The sequence below is a fragment of the Anneissia japonica genome, unplaced genomic scaffold, assembly GCF_011630105.1.
Source record: "Anneissia japonica isolate Jap-2015-1 unplaced genomic scaffold, ASM1163010v1 scaffold287709_len1912824_cov184, whole genome shotgun sequence".
Taxonomy (NCBI): domain Eukaryota; kingdom Metazoa; phylum Echinodermata; class Crinoidea; order Comatulida; family Comatulidae; genus Anneissia; species Anneissia japonica.
In genome coordinates, this window is record NW_022751466.1 from 1,435,538 (window position 1) to 1,441,435 (window position 5,898).

General features: G+C 33.5%; 1 protein-coding gene across 1 annotated transcript in view; it reads right to left on the minus strand.

Moving 5' to 3' along the window:
• The window catches only part of LOC117121626 (tyrosine-protein kinase SRK2-like), a 42,945-nt gene that overhangs the window by 32,285 nt on the left and 4,762 nt on the right, over window positions 1-5,898 (minus strand). The window lies entirely within an intron of this gene.

A 5,898-nucleotide genomic window follows, 5' to 3' on the forward strand; every position in this document is an offset into this window, starting at 1 on the left:
TTTTGATAGGTCATTAACTATTAAACACTGTCTCTTATACACATCTAGATGTGTATAAGAGACATAATGAGGGAAAGTATATATTTTAACACTACGGCCAACACCTGGTCAGGGGACACCCCTAGTAAGGGGACAATTTTTCTTCTGTCCCCTTAATAGGGGTTCTACTGTATTAGCAATTATAAAGTGAAATCTAATAGCAACAACAACAATAATAACTTATTAAAAATAAAACAATAACAATCATAACAATATAATTAATAATAATAATAATAATAATAAAATAATACTATATAACGATAGCTTTTTACATATATTTTTATAGTTATGATTCTGGTTGGTCTCTTTTGTACGTTTTTTGGTGATTTATATTTATACATTTATAAGTGAAATCTAATAGCAACAACAACAATAATAACTTATTAAAAATAAAACAATAACAATCATAACAATATAATTAATAATAATAATAATAATAATAATAATAATAATAATAATAATAATAATAATACTATATAACGATAGCTTTTTACATATATTTTTATAGTTATGATTCTGGTTGGTCTCTTTTGTACGTTTTTTGGTGATTTATATTTATACACTTACTATTTATTTAGTTTTATATATATTATTGTTGTTCGATGTTTATAAATGATTTTAACTTATTGAGTATTTCAGTCCTGTTTTAAAATTGCCCCATGAGGGATAAATAAAGAATTATTGAATTGAATTGAATTAATTTAATCCAAACATCGATCCTTCTTTGAACAATTCAGTTTTTTCTTAATATCAGTGTAAAATGATTTTTTAAGATTTTTTTATATTTTACAAAGTAAGCAATCACATTCACTATTCACAATTGGCATTTTACATTGACAATTAGTATTCATGCTTTAAGTTGATATTAAACATTTGAGAAAAACATATGTACCCATCGTGATTCGAACCAAAGACCTTCTGATTACTGTTCAGATACTCTACAACTGACACAAATTTCTCAAGGTATTGCATAATACGCAAGGAATAATGCTTTATGCTTTATGTTGAAATCACTGTTTGCTTATGGTCTGGTAAAATGAAATTAATCAACTCATCAATTTGGACCTTGACTCCAGTATTTTAGGCAGCGGAGGAAACTCCCAAAATCATGAATTCAGTTCTGTAATAGCAAATAGCAGTTGCTATAAGGCCCAATAAAAACAATTATGAGTTTATCACCCTTGCGTACATGCCTTTTATGGGAAAAAAAATTTTTTATTTTTTTCATTTAAAAAAAATATAGATAGTATAGTAGATATTGTTTGTATTATCTCAATAACATTTTACTTTGAATTGCCCCAGCAAATAACCCTGGGGTGATATTTAGCTTCAGCAAAAAAAAGAAAAAGAAAAGAAAAAAAAAGGAATAACGGTAGACTATTAATTTATTAAAAATTCTTGCTAGAAATGCTCAAATTACAGGAGACTCATGATCTGGGCCTTTCTATAATTGTTTCCCAAAGAAACACAAACAAATAAAGTTTCCATTTATTAAAGAGTGTCTTTTCTTTAATATTTAGGAATACAGTATATTATTTTGTTCTGCTTTGCTAGTACTATGAAATACAGTAATCAAACTGTAATTGTTTAATTGTTAAAAATCATTTGATTAAAAAGCAAGCTAAAAATATTGTCTAACAAAATCTTACTATACAATCACACCATGTGATTGCATTGCTGAAAGTGGGAAGTCAAACAATGGGAGCTAGGCGGCAAGGCATACAGTACGTCAATTAGCAAGCATATAAAATTATTATCCAATAATTATTCCAAGGAATGAATTAAAGCATACAGCTTTAGTATTGGGTCGTCTTTGTTCATTTCAGCTTTCTTTTAAACTGTAAATCTCATTCTTCCTTTGATAGTAATTAGTGCAAGGTCTAATATATTTTTCTCATACTGTAGCTCTATTTAAAATGATGCAGCTTCAAGGGTATCTACAAAAACAAAAGAACCAGTTGTGTTGATGTTCATCATAATGATCAATGTCATTACCACTCAAGGTCTGACCAACTACAGCACATACCAGTACCACGAAATGAACTGCTATAAACTGTATACAGTAATATCTCCCTATTACGAACTCTCTATTTTACCAACTCAATTTGTGGGATTGTGGTGATGATTACTGCGAATGATCTTTCCTCACACACTTAAATCGTATTTCAAAATCTTAAAAAATAATATAAAATGTTACATCATCCAAGAAAGGACACATTTTTAAAACCAAAAAATTTTACGTAAAACTTTCTTTAAAGCAAGAAATATCAATCATTTTCAGCCAAGATTAGAGCTGTGCAAGTTGTTCAGGCAGTACAGGTACATGATAATGAATTAACTCTGTATGCCCTAATGTAAATTCTTTTTAGTCAGAGTAGACAAAAATCCTGGTGTTAGAAAGACTAGGAGGCAACTTAGTCAATTTATCATTTTTATTTCCGGTAGTTAAGTTTTTCACCCTGAAAAGTCGCACCTCCTGACTTGAGGTGGCACTGCCAACTTAGCAGTGCACAGTAGTCGAGCCGCAGGCTTACCCTCGGTGGAAGCTACCAGAGCCCAGCATACTGACGCCGAGGTACAGTACCTGCGTGTACACGGTAGTGATGGCGACGGCATCTCAAAACCGAAGGTGTGCACCTTCCTCCTCCCCTTCACATCTGTTCATTAATTAAATTTTTAGTCTTTGTGGTTAAAAGCACCTTGGGACGGTTTCTAATGTGGCAGGCCCTACTGTATAAAAGTGACCATTGATAATGCATTTCTAACCAACTACCAAGCAAAAGAACAACATATATTTCAATATAAGTTATGTCAAATTCAAATTTAAGTTATAATACATATGCGGCATGTCGTGGCAAAATGGTTAAGTTGTCGCACAATCCAGTATTGAGTAAATGAGCTACAAAATATGGGAGCTCAATAAATTGCCTAAAAATCCAATACAGTAGAAACCTTCAATTACGAACCCTGATTTAACGAAATTCCTGATTTTATGAACGTAAAATCAAGGTGATGATGTCTTGAAAATTGAAGCTAATAAAAAAATTTAAAAAAATCCGCTTGAATTGTAACTGTTATTAGCATGCATACAACACAACATACCATACTATACAGTACTATGTAATTCTCAAGTGAAGGAGGCCCTCTAACAGGCCTCTTCAAATTCAGTGTTTATTATGGCTTCACACATGTGCATGCGACAAATTTTACTTCTCTTTTAAACATCGTTTTCAGCTAGTCAATATAGTGCTTGATTGTTTTATTAAATGATCAATATATAAAAAACAAGTATATATGGAAGTTGTGTTAGAGCAAAATCCACAATCTAGGTATTTAAGAAGGTAAAAACGTCCGATAAAAACAAATTTGTGTAGGGCCTAGAGTGGGATCAGAATGCTTAGAAACTGCCTACTGTAGGCCTAGGTCCCCTCAGACTTAGCTGCGTAGGTCTGAGGGCCTAGCCTAGGCCTAGTTTATGCCAGTGTAAATAGTACCAGTGCAAATATATAGGAATTTGGGTCAACCACAATTTTACGAATACCCGCAATTACGAACGGCTCTGAGCCTGTGCCGTACGTAAATGAGGGGTTCTACTGTATTGTTTTTCACCATACAGTTTAATGTCTTATTAATCATGTCCCGAAGTATTAGTTCTGGAAGTGTTATAACAAATTGTTTATTTAACACTATTTCGATAGTTCATTAACTATTAAACAATGTGTGCAAAAATTTAAAGATTACATACTTAGGTATCTGAAAATACCAATAACTTGAATTTCAATTTTTGCTACAACTTAACCGTTTTGCCACACCACAGGTCTCATATTTTATGAAGGTTAATTTACAGATGTTTTAATAATTATACGAGCATATAAAATGTGCCAAACTGCATTTAAATACATTGTTTGCAGATTTATGTAAACCAACAAGCAACATTCCACCTACCTAACACATTGCGATGTTGCTTATGTTAAGCTGTGCTACGACACAATTTTTTTTTACATTTTCAAAATTTGATATCGAACAGTTCCATATGACTATCGTGTCATGTCATACAATACCTCTCACACCTTGCCCCCAACTCCTGCGCACCAGACAAGCTTAGTCCAAGCATGTTGTAACGGAACTTGTCGTAAGCAAAAATTGTAACTTCTCACTGTATCTTCACAATGCGCACGCAATTTCTTATTCAACTTCATAATAATGAAAATAATCTTTATTATTGCAATCAAAAAGAAAGATTGTATCGTACAGGTATTTGTCAAAGAATAACAAGATCATGGCATCTGAAATTTATCTAGAAAAGATCGTAAATACAACCGAAAATCTTTCCTAGATGTTCACTTTCTCGCGACTCAAAAAAGAATGAGGAAGTTGCAAGGTGGTGGGGGCTGCTTGAGCTTGGCGCCAGGAGTTGACTGTTCTATTATTTTTTGAGGGGTGTTCTCATGTGTGAGTAAGAATAGGCAATTTGTCGGTTTATCCAGGTATGTATTCACGAAGTAGACTCATGGCATCCGAAATCCTTGCTTGATATGGACCTCACTAATGATGATCAAACAAAAGATCACAAAACATTACAGTAGTACATTCAAATAACAGCCATCTCATCATCGACTAAGGTAAGCGGTGGTTGCAAAGATCTTAACATGGAGGATAAACACAGCGAGAGGACTTACTGTATTGTCAGTAGGCCAGGCCTGTACCATACCTTATTCTTCTCATTTTTATTACGTCGGCTGAGTGACTGACTGTCTCCACAATAATTGGCTATGAATAGATATGAAATTTTGACACATTGGATCTGGATGCGTACTCCTCAACGCCCCTAAAAGGAGCAAAGCAAGAAGGAGATTGTGTGGCATTGTGCAAAATAAATTTTCAGGATACGTTTAAAAATCGTAGCAGACGAACTAAATAAAATAGCAGAAATCTGTGATATTTGGGAGGCTTGTAGCAAAATTTGAAGAATCCCATACTGCAGATTTATTTTTTACAGTATTTAATATATTTATTTATTCCGTCTTTATGCTGAATGCTTTAACGATCAACAATGGAAGTTAAATATAATAACGATTTTTAAAAAATAACATTTAACTTTATAAAGAGTAATTACATGTAAAATAGGACATGAACATAAAAAATTCAAAATGATTTTTGAAAAAAAAAATTTTTTTTTTTAAATTAAAAATAAATTATATGACTATATGAAATAAAACAAAAGTGACTCCAAATAGAGAAAGTGAGCAGGCCTCGAATTTGGGGATTTTATGGGCAAGGCCAAATGGCCTCTGGTATGACATGATTTTGAAAGGCACCAAGGCCAAATGGAAAGGCACCAAGGCCAAACTTTCAAGTATAAAAGAGCACCCAAGGCAAAATTTGATTTAGCCTCAGTACTAATTTCTCGCGAGTACCTTGATTCGTCGGTAGCCAGGCTAGCCAAGCTAGGCCTAGCCCAGCCATAGTTGTCAATGGTAATATGACTTTGTTTTAGAGTATTCTATAAATTATCGATTTAATGTTGGAATATACTGCGGCGGTACAAAACAGTCAAATTTCAAGAAGTTCGATATCTTTGTACTGTTGCTCAGTCCGTCGCCATCGGAAAGGAAGCCACAACTCTAAACTGGCCGCGAAAGCTGCGATGACGTAAGATCGCTCAAAGTTAGCTGTGCAGCAAGCACATGTTTACAATATACAAAGGCCGTATTCGACTGGTCGTTCTTCATTAAACCACGCCCACCTGCACGCAGCGGTAACATCCTACTCAACGAAGACGACCAGTCGAATAGAAAACTTGTAATACTCGACAAAACAAAATGGCTGTATAGTTACCGCGATACACGTTGCGTAATC